Source organism: Pleurodeles waltl, chromosome 8 (assembly GCF_031143425.1).
Source record: "Pleurodeles waltl isolate 20211129_DDA chromosome 8, aPleWal1.hap1.20221129, whole genome shotgun sequence".
Lineage (NCBI taxonomy): Eukaryota > Metazoa > Chordata > Amphibia > Caudata > Salamandridae > Pleurodeles > Pleurodeles waltl.
Window position 1 is genome coordinate 1501974134 of NC_090447.1, and position 15762 is coordinate 1501989895.

The 15762-nt window shown below is 46.2% G+C and overlaps 2 non-coding genes across 2 annotated transcripts; one reads left to right on the forward strand and one right to left on the reverse strand.

The window, feature by feature from the left end:
• The first annotated feature begins 7609 nt into the window (after positions 1 to 7609).
• TRNAP-CGG (transfer RNA proline (anticodon CGG)) lies at positions 7610 to 7681 on the forward strand. The gene has a single exon. It is a non-coding gene; the product is annotated as a tRNA-Pro (tRNA).
• A 400-nt stretch (positions 7682 to 8081) lies between these two features.
• On the reverse strand, positions 8082 to 8153 carry TRNAP-AGG (transfer RNA proline (anticodon AGG)). The gene has a single exon. It is a non-coding gene; the product is annotated as a tRNA-Pro (tRNA).
• Between the last annotated feature and the right edge of the window lie 7609 nt (positions 8154 to 15762).

Sequence of the window (15762 nt, forward strand, 5' to 3'; positions counted from 1 at the left end):
CCTTGGGTTGCCATTACCTTCTCCAGCTTGGGAATCATGTCCCCACTCTGCTGTTGATGGCACAATCTCCACCTCAAGATATTTGGAGCGGTCATCAATGACAACCAACATCTGCCGATTGTCAGGTACCCTGCTGAAATCAATGCTCATTTGGTGCCATTCGAGGCCATGTATCTCTTCGGTGATGCAGGCGCTGGGGCTTCTGGAATCCCAGTTATTTGGCCCAGTTTGCACCTTCTGACTGCTTGTTCTACCAGCTCATGCACTCTGGGGAACTGCACTTTGCTCCGAAGCAGGATCTTCATCTTTGCCATTCCTCGGTGGGAGCTGTGAGTCAACTGTACCACCCGCTGGGTAAGGCTCTGTGGCATCACCAGATGGGATCATAGCATGGGACACTACATGGTGGTGACAGTCAATTCATGGCACACATGGTACAGTGATGTCAACACTTGCCGGACTGTCCAGCAGGCTCCTTTGAGCGTGAGGGGATTCCAATTTCGGGACTACACTGCCACTGTTCCTAGGCAGTCATCAGTTCAGGTGGCATGCATGATTTTTACTAAGAACATTGGTGGAGACCTGAACAGTTCCATGATCATGTGGATGTATTTCTCTGTATCTAGTGCGGCCTCTTTTTCACTGGAAGCCAGTCGGGCTTGCTGGGATGGATAGTCCGCTGGGTCCTGTGTCCCTGGCTTGTACTCCACAGGGAACCGGTACTCTTGTATTTGCAGTAACCACCTTTCTAAGCGAAGGGATGAAGGGTCAATCCCTAAAACAGAAGAATAAGGGGTTTATGATCAGTATGGACCATGAATGGGTGCCTGTACAGATATATCTGGAAATGCCCTGCACCTCTAGTGAATAGTTATTGCCTCTTTTTTGATACCGGAGTAACGCTGCTCAGTGGGGGTTAACGTTTGGCTTGCATTAGCCACCGGTGCCCATCCTCCACTCTCCTGTTGGGCTTGCATCCAAGGACAGTTTTGAGTCTTTACTGGGGTTGAAGAAAGCCAGCATTGTGTTTGTGGACAGTGTTTCTTTTGTGTCCGAAAAGCCTGTTGTGCTCTGGTCCAAGGTGTGGAAGTCTTTGTGAACTCCCTTGGATGGGGGGCATCAGGGCCAAACAAACAGATCCCCTTCTTGAAGAATTTGCACTTCCATTTATGGAGCATTAGCCCACTGTAAAGCAGCACTCCAGTTCTCCCTTTCGTGACATACACTTTGGCACTATTTCAGAGTTCCTTTTTTATGTCAGCTGTAAATACCCCAGCTAGGGGTACATGTACATCACTCCTAAATACGTGCACTCTGAGTCAGGTTGGCTGGAGCTTTGGTTTCACAGTCAGAGCCTCATACAGTTCTTGTGCCATGATACTGATAGACACCTGTTGGGCATGGCAACTTTTCCTGGGTCATCCCCAGTCTTTTTGCCTCCTTCCTCCTATTTTATTCTGACCTGTTTTTGTTGGCTTTAGGACTCTGGGCACTTTACCACTGCTAAAGTGCATATGCTCTCTGTGTAAAGTGTACTGTTGATTGGTTTATCCATGACTGCATATTTGATGTACTGGTAAGTCCCTAGTTAAGTGCACTAGAGGTGCCCAGGGCCTGTAAATCAAATGCTACTAGTGGGCCTGCAGCACTGGTTATACCACCCACATTAGTAGCCCTGTAAACATGGCTCAGACCTGTCACTGCAGCGTCTGTGTGTGCAGTTTTAAACTGCCAATTCGACTTGGCAAGTGTACCCACTTACCAGGCCTAAACCTTCCCTTTTACCACATGTAAGGCACCCCTAAGTTAGGCCCTAGGTAGCCCTATGGGCATGGTGCAGTGTATATTTAAGGTAGGACATATACTAGTGTGTTTTATATGTGCTAACAGTGAAATACTGCCAAATTTGGTTTTCACTGTGCAAGGCCTATCTCTCTCATAGGTTAACATGAGGGCTGCTTTTAAATATCCTTAAAGCTCAGATTCTATTTGAGAGCAGATACAAATGTGGAGTTTAGGGTCTCTGAGCTCACAATTTAAAAATACATCTTTTAGTGAAGTTGGTTTTTAGATTGTTAGTTTAAAAATGCCACTTTTAGAAAGTAGGCATTTTCTTGCTTAATCCATTCTGTGACTCTGCCTGTTTGTGGATTCCCCGTCTGGGTCAGTTTGACAGTTGGCCTGTACACACCTCTCCTCTAGACAGTGACACAAAGGGGGCTGGGGGTGTAGCCTGCATATCTTGATTAGCCATCTGTGCTGGAGGGGAGGAGTGCTCACTCACACCTGAAAGGACTGTGCCAGCCCTCAGACAATGCCGTCTCTGACCCCATGGTGAGTGACTGGGGCCTGGCCTGGGCAAGGAAGGATCTTGCAAACACTTGAGACTTTGCTTTGAAGTTTACAAACTTCAAAGGCAGAACTGGGTATAAGAAGCAGACCCAAACCCCCAGACTATTAGAATCTTTCTGGAATCAAGAGGAACCTCTGGCCAGGAGAAGAGCTGAAGGAGGAGTACTGTCCCTTTGCTGTGCTGCTTTGCTGGACTGGCCTGCAGTTGCTGCTTCTGCCTGAAAAGAGTGCAAAGGGTGAACTTTGCTGTGCGTCCTGCTTGAGAAAATTCTCCAAGGGCTTGGAGTAGAGCTTGCCTCCTGTTGGAAGTCTCAGGGAGGCCAAAGACTTCAGTTTCCTCGACCTGCAGCACTGGGAACTGTGTGTTTTGTGCTGTTCAAGAGGAGAAACCACCGCAACGCCGCCAACGATGCCACTGGCCTGCACCGTGACCTGCCGATGCCACATGGAGTTGCATTGCCCCGCTTCCCACCGTGACCCTGGTCTCCCCGACGCCATCATCGGACGACTTCACTGAGCCACTGCTCGCACTGCGACCTGTGGGCCCCGCACTCCGGCATCGCCTGATCACACCGCAGCCTGGGCATCCCCTACTACACCGCTCCTGCTGACACCGGCGCTGCTGCCTGCACCATGGTCTGTGGACACCGCTCGTGAGGTACACGGAGCACCGTCTCGTCCCGCACCGCAGCCCCAGTCTACCGACGCCAGCACCGTTGACTCCTGTTTCGTCACCAGGCATCCTGCCTGCACCGTGGCCTCTGGACACAGCTCGTGAGGGTCTCGAAGCACCGTCCCGTCCCGCATTGCTGGCCTGGGCCTACAGACGACAGCGCTTCAGCAATGACGATGATGCTGCCTGCACCATGACCTGTGGACACCACACATCGCACCGTCCCGCTTCACACCGCAGCCCTGGTCTCACCAACGCTGCTGGATGCTGTCACCAAGCCGATGCCTGCACCGTGACCTGTGAACACCGCACAGCGCATCATCCCGCTTCGCACCGCAGCCCGGACGCCATTCATGCGGGTGCACCTGACTTCATCAGCCTGGAGTTCGATCCGCAACGTGTGTGACCTCAAGGGCCTGAGGGCTCCCGCACCGACTCCAAAACCGACATTGTGACGTCAGCGACGCTGCTCTCCGGAGCTCACTGCGAGGATCACGACGCCTTGCAAATCCAAAGTACTGTTTGCGGGTCTTCCCGACACCGCAGCTGGCCCGCGACACTGCAGCCGGCCTGAACTGTTGGATTTGTTGCTCACGACGCCGTGATAGCCCCAGGTGGAGCTGTTGACTTCAAGGAACTGTATTTTTGAGTAAATCTTGTAGAATTCAAATTTTTGTTACTGTATGTTGGGTTGTTATCGTATTTGGCCTTGTTTTAAATAAATAAATATTGGCTATTTTTCTAAAACTGGTGTGGTGTCCTTTTGTAGTGTTTTCACTGTGTTACTGTGTGTTATGTGCAAATGCTTTACACATTGCTTCTGAGATAAGCCGGACTGCTTGTGCCAAGCTACCAACGGGGTGAGCAGGCGTTATCTGAGTGGGTATCTCCTTTATCCTGACTAGAGTGAGGGTCCCTACTTGGACAGGGTGCAAAGCGACTGCCAACTAGAGACCCCATTTCTAACAACACCCATGTATCAATAAGGGCTGTTGTCACTTGTCCCTCTACATTTATTTGGCACTTGGGAGTAGTTCTAGCTTTGGTATGAACTGGCTCAACTGCTTGAATGACATGTATGTGCTGTCTTGATCGTCGCCATCCATGTTGTGCCTTCCTGTGGCTCTGTCGAGTAATCACATGTTTTCCTTGCTTTCTTTTAGTGAGTTCATGATGCTGGGGCAAACTGACACACTTTAGAGAAGTGATTTAGCTTTACGCAGCATGAAGATTTTTTTTTACAACCCATCCTATATGCTGGAAGGAGTTGCCACACCATCAACAGGTTTTGTTGGTCACCTGGGGGCTTTTTCCTGTCTCTCTTTCTTACCGGTGTGCTTTGGGTCACTTGGTTGACGGTTTCTTGTTTGGCCGGCCATTGTATTGTCACTTCCATGTGGAATGCTCGTGCTTTGGACAGTTCTTTAGAGCAACCCAATGTGAGGATATCCTCCATCGTCCTTCCCGGATCCTGCAGGATTTGTTCCGGGAGTCTGGTGGAGGCGAAACGTTGAAAGAACTGGGCTCCTATTTTGTTCTGTCTTGCTCATCAGGGAGGGTCCACCTACTGCTTAATTCCTGGAGTTATGTGTAGAACAGACGTGATAGAAACCTCTAATAAGTTGGTGTGGGGAGGAGTTCACAATGATCCATACGAAGTGTCTTCAGCATGTGAATGGCGAAACTGCTTTGAGGACATTTTTGGACAGTTTGTAAATGTCTTTGCCCATAAGATAAAGCATCAGTGCCCTCCTCCTTTTGTTTTTGATGGACAGCTAGGCAAAATATACCTCTAGCAGCTCCACCCAGGTTCTCCATTTTGCTGCCAAAGCAGATGAAGGACTAGTCACTGCAAATGGCTCTGTGGGTTGAATGGAGGCTATGGTGAGATCAGCAGGGTGCAGGACGTGTGGGGGCAGGTAGTGGGCAGTAGAAAGTTGCTTGCAGAATATATCAGCTGTGTGTCATTCATCAAACAGTGCAATCCTTAGGTGGCTCGCAGACCACTTTGAATGTCAAGATCAGCTCCTACTTTGCAGTGGCAGACTAGCAGATTTGCACAGTAGGCAATAGGAAAGTGGGAGATTTTGACATTGATTGAGTGGGAGAATGGATTTTCCCCATTGACTTCTTTTGAAGCAGAGACAAATGAAGACGGGAGACAGCTAAAATAAAGGAGTTTTGGACTTTAAAAATCAGGAGTCTTTCCTCTGAATCAGCTCTTTTTGGCATCTATGTACCTTTCTGGAGACTGATTGCATGCACGCCAATAGATACAATTCATGCCGGAGACTGACATTTTTTTAAACTAAAAATGGCTTTATTTTGGCTGCATCCCACCTGAAATTGCTTTTGCTTCAATAAAAGTCAATGGAAGACATAAATTATCATTATTAATTTGTTTTAAACCTCCCACTTTTCTACTCTACAAAGTTGGCATGGCATAAGGTAAAATCAGAAAATTCTGGATTTTCCAAGCTTCTCTGATTGAGCAAATTCTGTGACTTTAGGCAAATATTTTATTTCACTGTGCTTTCGTTTTCTTTATTGCCCTTGAGGGCTTTTTAAAGTATTGAGTTCATGGTGTAGGTTAAACAAGCACCTCTTTTGTGTCTGATTTAAGTAGACTATAATGATGCTCCATGTAAAAGTGGACATGACAACTGACTTGGCTTTTAGTTCACTAATAGCATTGTTATAATGCAGGGGTGGGGCATGAACACACATTCCAACATTTTAGAAGAGGAAAGTGGGAGATTTAAAAATAATAATAATCAGAAGAATGGATTTTCTCTATAGACTTCTATTGAAACACAGGCAATTTTAAGTGGGGGGAAGCCAAAATACAGCCATTTTAGAGTAAAACAATTGGGAGTCTCCTGCCTAAATCTGGTATGTTGGCATGTGTGCATGAATATTTCCAAGTTCATGTTTTAAAACTGTCACTTTTAACAAATGTCTCAATGCACTGATATAATTGAATGTACTAAGGTGAGATGCTTCTGTATGTTAAAGTCATACACTTACAAAATGTTGAAGAATCTTTAACATACATGCCACAAACCTGGGTCAGGTAGAAGAGTCCCAATTTTTGCAAGCCCAAAAAGCCTTTATTTTGCTTAGCTGTCAAGGTTTCAAATTGCTATGTGTGGCATTTTAATCATTTTAGTGTAGTTAGGGAGTGAAATTTTAACGACTATACGTGACACTTTCAGGACTTTCTCCTGATACCACAAATGAGGTACTGCATGTTACACATAAAAAGTTACTCAAATGTAAACCTCGTTCTCAACCATTAAAATCGCTGCTGAATTCTCGAACAACTCTTCCCTCTCTCGGATGTCAGCAAACCTAATAAATCGAAATATAGCTTGAAATAAAGCAGTGTGTCTTTGGCGCTAACTATTTAAATACTTTGTGTGAATAACACACATCACATTACTCTTTGCTCCCTCAGCAGCTGCCCCCGTCAGCCAAAGACTACAGAAAGCACTCACTAACTCACAATTAGCCCATGCTGAATGATCCTCAGAAAGGCCGGGCGGGCTGGGGAAAGGAGGGCAATCTTTTTTGTGCATGGCAAAGATACAATGTATCACTTTGTGCCATTTCACCATAACAACGAGTCTTTCAGGCCCACAGTAAGGGTAAATTGCTTTACAGGCAGAGCAACAGTGAAGGGATTAAATGCTGCACATCAAGCTGTTTGGAGAGCCCCCCAAAGCATATCAGAGTGTGACCAGTGCATTTTAATGCGCTGATGCGGACACCAGCATTAAAATGTGCTAGTCTAACCCATGATGCGTTATGCTTGCAGGGCTGATTTTGGCTATCTCCCGCCTGAAACTGCCTCTCCTTCTATAGAAGTCAATTGGAGGAATACATTCTGCTGCTTATTTTATTAAAATCTCCCACTTTCCTCTTCTAAAATATTGGCACGTATGTTTTATCATATTTTTATCTGGTGTCTGTGGCGCCGTTTACGTGCCAACGATTTCCAGGGCTCGGCTCGTGCAAGGGGCTCCTAGAACCCAGCCAGATCCTCGGCTCGGCTCTCCCTCTCATTCTGTTGGCTCGCCCACCTCTAGAGCGGCCTGTAAGAGCCGACAACCGAGCGAAACATGACCATTGTATTGTGGTGAAGTGCTATGGCCTCACCAACTTTTTAAGCGTGGTTCCAAGTTTCCACCAAGCTCCTAATATGGCGTGGCACGATGAATGAGAAATGTATTTGTGTGGTTTTCCTAAGCTCTCACTTGTGAAATAGATTAAATTCCTCTTCAAACACTAGTTGCCGCTTATAAACAATAAACCTTGCTACATTGCAAGATGGCCGCCAACCTGCATAAACCTCCAGTTGCAGAGCGACGCCGCCTCAACACCAATAAAAGGCTGAGTTCTTGCAATTTAATTTGCACGTCCAGTCTTCAACTTAGCAAGTGAAGTAAAAGATCACACACAAATATACTGACGCCTAGTCTGTGCAGGGCGAGAAGTTAGAAAATATAGTAAAGGTAAAAGGGTTATAGCACTTGTCACGTGAGTCACTTAAAGGGACAGGCCTGCCACCTATATTCACCGAGCGGCTCGTTGGTCTAGGGGTATGATTCTCGCTTCGGGTGCGAGAGGTCCCGGGTTCAAATCCCGGACGAGCCCTTGTTTTTTCCTAAAACATAACATAATTATTTTTCTCTGAATGTTACATTTTTAAGTAAACTTATGATAAGCAATTGATACCTACTGATAACTAATTTGCATTTCATAAAAGAATGCTGCGAATAAGTCAATACGAGACCTTCCGCTACCTATACGTAAAAAAATACACGTTAGTGGTCGCTACCACCTAAATAGCAACACAGATGCGGTGCTTTTTTTTAGGCTTTTTTTGTACCTGTCATCCTAAACTATTTTAATTTGCGTAGAGGATTACATCGGCAAATGCGGTATAGTTGGAAACAGGAATGTGTAACAAAATAGCGATAACTAAGGATATGATTGGCCTATTTTTATTTTACATTTTCACCTTAAACGCATTTTAAAAAATATGATAAAATAAGGGCTCGTCCGGGATTTGAACCCGGGACCTCTCGCACCCTAAGCGAGAATCATACCCCTAGACCAACGAGCCGCTATGGCTGGTTACCACAAACAAGCTTTTTGTCCCGGGTAAAACGATCCTAGTAGGGTTATGGACTCTATTTAGATATATACAATACAAAAATTGTTTTCGTTTATTGTACATGAGAACATTGTTGCTATTTCAATTCATACAATTTATTCTGCTTTTGTAATGTAACTCGCTAATATATCAGTTTACTTCTCGACTTTATGTACTCTCTCGACCTGTCAGTTGCGCTGAGGCGTTTATTAGATTTCATTCGTTTCCCTTCTTTGTTGTGTATTTCTTTTCCAAAAAATAAACTGAACTTCGAGAGAGGCGGTTCAACCGAAATACCAAACGACAGAGACAAACGCTCCAGCCTCCAAGGGCCGGTGACAGCCAGGCGGCCATCTTAAAACGTCATCTTGCCCAGTCAGAGGAACAGCAGCTCCCCTTGGTCTATAGCTGAGGCCCTGAGAAAATGAATGAATTCGGCTACTGTCAATAAGCAGTGGCAAATCCAATAGGACTAGCCTTGTCTAACCTGCGTTCTTGTATTATGTAAAAAAAAAAGGAAAAAAGTCAAAAATATAAAAATGTAGGCTGACCTACCAACCAACCTTAGTAAACTAGAATGTCATCGCTCACAGTGCAAGACAGCCAGTGGATTCTGTAGGCTGACCCACTGTGTCTTGCTGTTCCTGGGCTGGGTAGAAGAAAAATGTGAATTACGCTGCAGCCGATGAATGGGGCTGACAGAAGGCACTTATATGCATGTATATGTATGTACTTTTATTATGCATTTTTTACAAAACATGATGGCAAGAAAGGTTAAGCTACAGAAGCATTGGTATAGCAACTAATTCTCACCTATTCGAAAGCTATTGGCTTAGTACATTTTGTTTTTTAGCCATGCTCGGTTGAATGGCTGAAATTGAGAAAAGAAAACGCTTTGACGTGGTCAGCACTGGCAGAAATATGCTGTTTTTTTATTTTATTTTTTTGGGTCGAGCTTAACCGTACGGCCTCTGGTATTAAGCATAATTCTTCTGTGGGCTTCCAGCTATTTCATTTGTTAGTTACAGTGTCATTTAAAAATCCTTGTTTGCTAGTGGTCAGTAATGCCTCTTTGTCCCGCCTTCTTCTGTGTGGGAGCAGGGACCAACTACTGTATAATTACACTTTGTCCTCTTTATCTAGTCTGTAGGGAACTTTTTTTTTAACCTTGTTTTCTGTTCTTGTCCAGGGAGGATTACCTTTTCATTTGCAGAGCATTCTTGCTCTGAGTTTAGCTGTAAACAAGGCTATAAACCAGGCTGTTATCTTGGTCACATTTGGTCTTTGTGGGTTGTCTGCACCCTCTCAACTGCCTGACTCCCGCCCTTCCTTGGCTTGGATTTTCTTTACCAACTCTACCAGAGCTCCGCAATCCTTAGAGACAGTGCCCACTTCTGCTCCAGATTGGGATCCCACTTGCAGCTCCATCAGTGCATCTCAGATCACACACTCAAAACCCTCAGCAGTGCCAGTACCAGGAACCCCACTCACGCTGTCTGCCAGAGCACCTCAGTTCTTCCAGTCAGCACACTCTGCTGCTCCAATACTGGGACCTCGGGTTCACCTTCATGAGTGCAACGCAGTTCACACTAAGCCCTCAGCCATGCCAGTATCAGGAACCCCATCCATGCTGTCTGCCAGAGCACCTCAGTTCTTCTAGTCAGTACACTCTGCTGCTCCATCAGTGTACCTGAGTCCTACCCCAGTGAGGTCACTTCCTTTCATATACTAGGACCCCGCTCACATACAGTTCCATTACAGCAGCTCAATTCGAATATTCAGTCCCACTGCCAAGCCAATACCGGAACCAAAAGAGCAAAACACAGCTCAGCCAGTGCACCTCAAGTATAACATCCAATGCCACTGTTGATGGGAACCACCACAGCTCTACCAGAATCCATAAATTCTAACATTCAGTGCACATTTCTTCTCAGTACAAAGGCTCACACACAGGCCCTTCAGGACCCTCGCTTCTGTGGTTCGGATGCAATGCCACTCCCATGCTTGACCCCCATTGCAGCTTCACCAAGGCAACTCCAGACTAACACTTTGCAGCACTGGCACGCCAATACTAGGTTCCACACATAGCTCCATTACCATACCTCACTTCTGATCTTGTGTGCCCGTTACTATTCCAGTACTGCAGCCTACATACGACTTGTGTCAGTGCACCTCAACCCTAACCTGCAGCGCCCCATTATTCCAATACCAGGAATTACACGACGCTCCGTTTCTCATTCCTCACCGCTGCCTTTCTGTTATTCCAGTACTGGGACGGGACAAAGCTCTGTCCAGTCCTGATCTGAAGCGCATCAATATTGCTGTATTGGTGTTCACATACAACTCGGCTAATGCACCTCCTGCTGTTCTGCAATGCTCTTTGCTGTTCCTCACTCTGACATCTGTTTGAGGACATGAGGGAGCCTATTAATTCTATTCTTAGCTGTCATCTTTATTTGGGGGGGTCTGTTTCACCTATCTCACTCCGTTCTATCCTTTAACTCTGTTTACTCTCAATGATTTCTTTCTCCCCCACTTTTCTCTTTCCAGCTCTTAATATTGGCATGTTAACAGTTTTGCTCTTTCTTTCAGCTATTCATTTCTACTTCTCTCCCTTTTTTATTTCCCTTTACCTCTTGCTACCTCCTCTTTCAAACTTGCAAAAACTTGGTTATTTCTTTCCTTGTTTAGTTCCTCTCTTTTTTTCTTCATCAGGCGTTCAGTCTTTAACTATTTTTTCTCTCTTCTTCATTCTTTATTTGTCTTTTTTATTTGCTCTTTCCTGTAACTCGGTATGCGTCCTTTCACTTTTTTTTTTAGATCTTTCTTCCTTCCTTTCTCTGGTGTTTTTCCTATCTTTATCTGTCAATTCACGCTTTACTATAAATCCCTCTTTTTCCCATCTGTGTGTGGAAGCCACAGTTTACTTGTCGGGAACCAAAGTGTCAAAGTGGTTTTCCCATTCTGTGTCTCTGGGAAATGTGTCAGTACATACATGCCCTGCTTTTTTCACTGCCTGTTTCTCTCACCATCTCTCTTTTTCTCTAATGTTCATTTTTCTCTTTCTTTTCACACTTCTTTCATTATTTTTTCCTCTTTATATTTCATTCGCTAGCATCCTTTCCTTTTTTCTTTTGTTTCACACTTTTGCTCTATTTCTTCTCTTAGTTGTGCTTTCATTTTTTCGTTCTTTCTTTCCCTTCTTTCTTATATTTCTTTGCGACTGTAGGAAAGTACCATCTTGCCTGGCATGTTACCCCCATTTTTCACTGTATATATGTTGTTTTAGTTGTATGTGTCACTGGGACCCTGGTAACCCAGGGCCCCAGTGCTCATAAGTGTGCCTGAATGTGTTACCTGTGTAGTGACTAACTGTCTCACTGAGGCTCTGCTAATCAGAACCTCAGTGGTTATGCTCTCTCATTTCTTTCCAAATTGTCAATAACAGGCTAGTGACCATTTTTACCAATTTACATTGGCTTACTGGAACACCCCTATAATTCCCTAGTATATGGTACTGAGGTACCCAGGGTATTGGGGTTCCAGGAGATCCCTATGGGCTGCAGCATTTCTTTAGCCACCCATAGGGAGCTCTGACAATTCTTACACAGGCCTGCCACTGCAGCCTGAGTGAAATAACGTCCACGTTATTTCACAGCCATTTTACACTGCACTTAAGTAACTTATAAGTCACCTATATGTCTAACCTTTACCTGGTAAAGGTTAGGTGTAAAGTTACTTAGTGTGTGGGCACCCTGGCACTAGCCAAGGTGCCCCCACATTGTTCAGAGCCAATTCCCTGAACTTTGTGAGTGCGGGGACACCATTACACGCGTGCACTACATATAGGTCACTACCTATATGTAGCTTCACAATGGTAACTCCGAATATGGCCATGTAACATGTCTATGATCATGGAATTGCCCCCTCTATGCCATCCTGGCATAGTTGGCACAATCCCATGATCCCAGTGGTCTGTAGCACAGACCCTGGTACTGCCAAACTGCCCTTCCTGGGGTTTCACTGCAGCTGCTGCCAACCCCTCAGACAGGCAGCTGCCCTCCTGGGGTCCAGCCAGGCCTGGCCCAGGATGGCAGAACAAAGAACTTCCTCTGAGAGAGGGTGTGACACCCTCTCCCTTTGGAAAATGGTGTGAAGGCAGGGGAGGAGTAGCCTCCCCCAGCCTCTGGAAATGCTTTGTTGGGCACAGAGGTGCCCAATTCTGCATAAGCCAGTCTACACCGGTTCAGGGACCCCTTAGCCCCTGCTCTGGCGCGAAACTGGACAAAGGAAAGGGGAGTGACCACTCCCCTGACCTGCACCTCCCCTGGGAGGTGTCCAGAGCTCCTCCAGTGTGCTCCAGACCTCTGCCATCTTGGAAACAGAGGTGCTGCTGGCACACTGGACTGCTCTGAGTGGCCAGTGCCACCAGGTGACGTCAGAGACTCCTGCTGATAGGCTCCTTCAGGTGTTAGTAGCCTATCCTCTCTCCTAGGTAGCCAAACCCTCTTTTCTGGCTATTTAGGGTCTCTGTCTCTGGGGAAACTTCAGATAACGAATGCAAGAGCTCATCCGAGTTCCTCTGCATCTCTCTCTTCACCTTCTGATAAGGAAACGACTGCTGACCGCGCTGGAAGCCTGCAAACCTGCAACATAGTAGCAAAGACGACTACTGCAACTCTGTAACGCTGATCCTGCCACCTTCTCAACTGTTTTCCTGCTTGTGCATGCTGTGGGGGTAGCCTGCCTCCTCTCTGCACCAGAAGCTCCGAAGAAATCTCCCGTGGGTCGACGGAATCTTCCCCCTGCAACCGCAGGCACCAAAAAGCTGCATTACCGGTCCCTTGGGTCTCCTCTCAGCACGACGAGCGAGGTCCCTCGAATCCAGCGACTCTGTCCAAGTGACCCCCACAGTCCAGTGACTCTTCAGTCCAAGTTTGGTGGAGGTAAGTCCTTGCCTCACCTCGCTGGGCTGCATTGCTGGGAACCGCGACTTTGCAGCTACTCCGGCCCCTGTGCACTTCCGGCGGAAATCCTTTGTGCACAGCCAAGCCTGGGTCCACGGCCCTCTAACCTGCATTGCACGACTTTCTAAGTTGGTCTCCGGCGACGTGGGACTCCTTTGTGCAACTTCAGCGAGCACCATTTCATGCATCCTCGTAGTGCCTGTTTCTGGCACTTCTCCGGGTGTTACCTGCTTCAGTGAGGGCTCTTTGTCTTGCTCGACATCCCCTCTCTCTTCAGGTCCAATTTGCGACCTCCTGGTCCCTCCTGGGCCCCAGCAGCGTCCAAAAACGCCAAACGCACGATTTGCAGCTAGCAAGGCTTGTTGGCGTTTTTTTGGCGGGAAAACACTTCTGCACGACTCTCCACGGCGAGAGGGATCCGTCCACCAAAGGGGAAGTCTCTAGCCCTTTTCGTTCCTGCAGAAACCTCAGCTTCTTCTGTCCAGTAGAAGCTTCTTTGCACCCGCAGCTGGCATTTCCTGGGCATCTGCCCATCTCCGACTTGCTTGTGACTTTTGGACTTGGTCCCCTTGTTCCACAGGTACCCTAGATTGGAAATCCACAGGTGTTGCATTTCTGGTTTGTGTCTTTCCTGCATTATTCCTCTAACACGACTCTTTTGTCCTTAGGGGAACTTTAGTGCACTTTGCACTCACTTTTCAGGGTCTTGGGGAGGGTTATTCTTCTAACTCTCACTATTTTCTAATAGTCCCAGCGACCCTCTACAAGGTCACATAGGTTTGGGGTCCATTCGTGGTTCGCATTCCACTTTTGGAGTATATGGTTTGTGTTGCCCCTATCCCTATGTTTCCCCATTGCATCCTATTGTAACTATACATTGTTTGCACTGTTTTCTAAGACTATACTGCATATTTTTGCTATTGTGTATATATATCTTGTGTATATTTCCTATCCTCTCACTGAGGGTACACTCTAAGATACTTTGGCATATTGTCATAAAAATAAAGTACCTTTATTTTTAGTATAACTGTGTATTGTGTTTTCTTATGATATTGTGCATATGACACTAAGTGGTACTGTAGTAGCTTCACACGTCTCCTAGTTCAGCCTAAGCTGCTCTGCTAAGCTACCATTATCTATCAGCCTAAGCTGCTAGACACCCTATACACTAATAAGGGATAACTGGGCCTGGTGCAAGGTGCAAGTACCCCTTGGTACTCACTACAAGCCAGTCCAGCCTCCTACAGCGACCCCTTCTCTTTCTTCCTTTTGTCTGTTGTATTCCTTTTGCTTCTCTTTTTCTGCCTCATCAGCCTTCTCTCCTGAGGCCTAGTTATCAATGGAGAAATAGGTGCAGTGGCACCGGGGCCCAGAGACCTATGGACCTCACTCAACTCTAATTACTGCTGTATTTTCCTACTGAAATTCCAGTCAACTGTTTTCCTTTCTTACTCCATGGCCCATGACACCGTTATTACGCCACTTGTCCTCTCCATCTTTACTCCCGACACCCGCCTTCCTCCAATCCGCCACCAATGAAATGTTTTGTTATGGTGTTTTGAGCATTACACTCTAATGCCAAACGTTTATTTCTGATAAAGGTTTATATGATAATTGTTTATGTTTTAACATAGAGGAAGAAGGTAAATGGAAGTGTTTTAGTTAAATGCTGGGCCCCTGGAACTACATGGCAGAAAAAGACTAAATTATGAGGCAGGGTTGACCAATTTATGTGGCAAGAAAAGTCCAGTTATGAACTTACAATGCCAATAGCTCTAACTCAAGAAAATGCTAGACCTAATGCATTGCAAATGCTTGTTTAGAGCTTTCAGCCATGCTGCACAGCAGTTGCACAGGTGTACAACACGACTAAAAGAACATTGACAATGCCAAATAAATCTTGTGTAGGCAAGACCTATTGGGTTTGCCAATGTGTTTCCCCTGGTGGGAGGGAGCAAGCAATAATCTAGGATGGGGCTGGCCGGTGGCACCAACAACACAGGAGGGTGGGAGGGGGGCAAGCAAGGAGCTGAAGCTGAAGGCAAAAAAAGAATGAAAAAAAGTGATATGACGCACCCAGCACTGGCCAAATCATAGCGCTTTTTTTGTTATGGCGAGTGGAAGCAATGCCAATAGGGATAGAGGGAGGAGGCCAGGAGGGGGCAAAGCAAGATGACGTACAGCAGGAGAGGGAGAGCAGCACAATGGACAGCTGGAGGAAGGCGGTAGCGGCAAGAAACACAATAGACAGTGCATACACATGCACTCTTATGGAGCGCTTCTACAACAAAAGAGCAGTGGAAGGGAACCTATCAAGGAAGTAGTACATGGGCCATGCTCCAAGAAGAAGGCAAGAGGAAGAGGAAGTGAAGCCAGTGCACACTTACTAAAAGAGAAGCAAGCAAATAAGAAGTGATGGGTTAAGTTGCATTGACACAATGTCATCCTTGGTTTGTAACGAGCGTCCAGGAAAGCCAAGAGCCTCAGTACTTGGGTTCATTGTAAAACTTACATTGACTGACCAGTTATGACCTGTGTCATCCTCTAATGTTACTTCTGTTGGCGAGTGAAGCATCTTAAAAATAACACTCGCCTTGAAACAAAGTCATCTC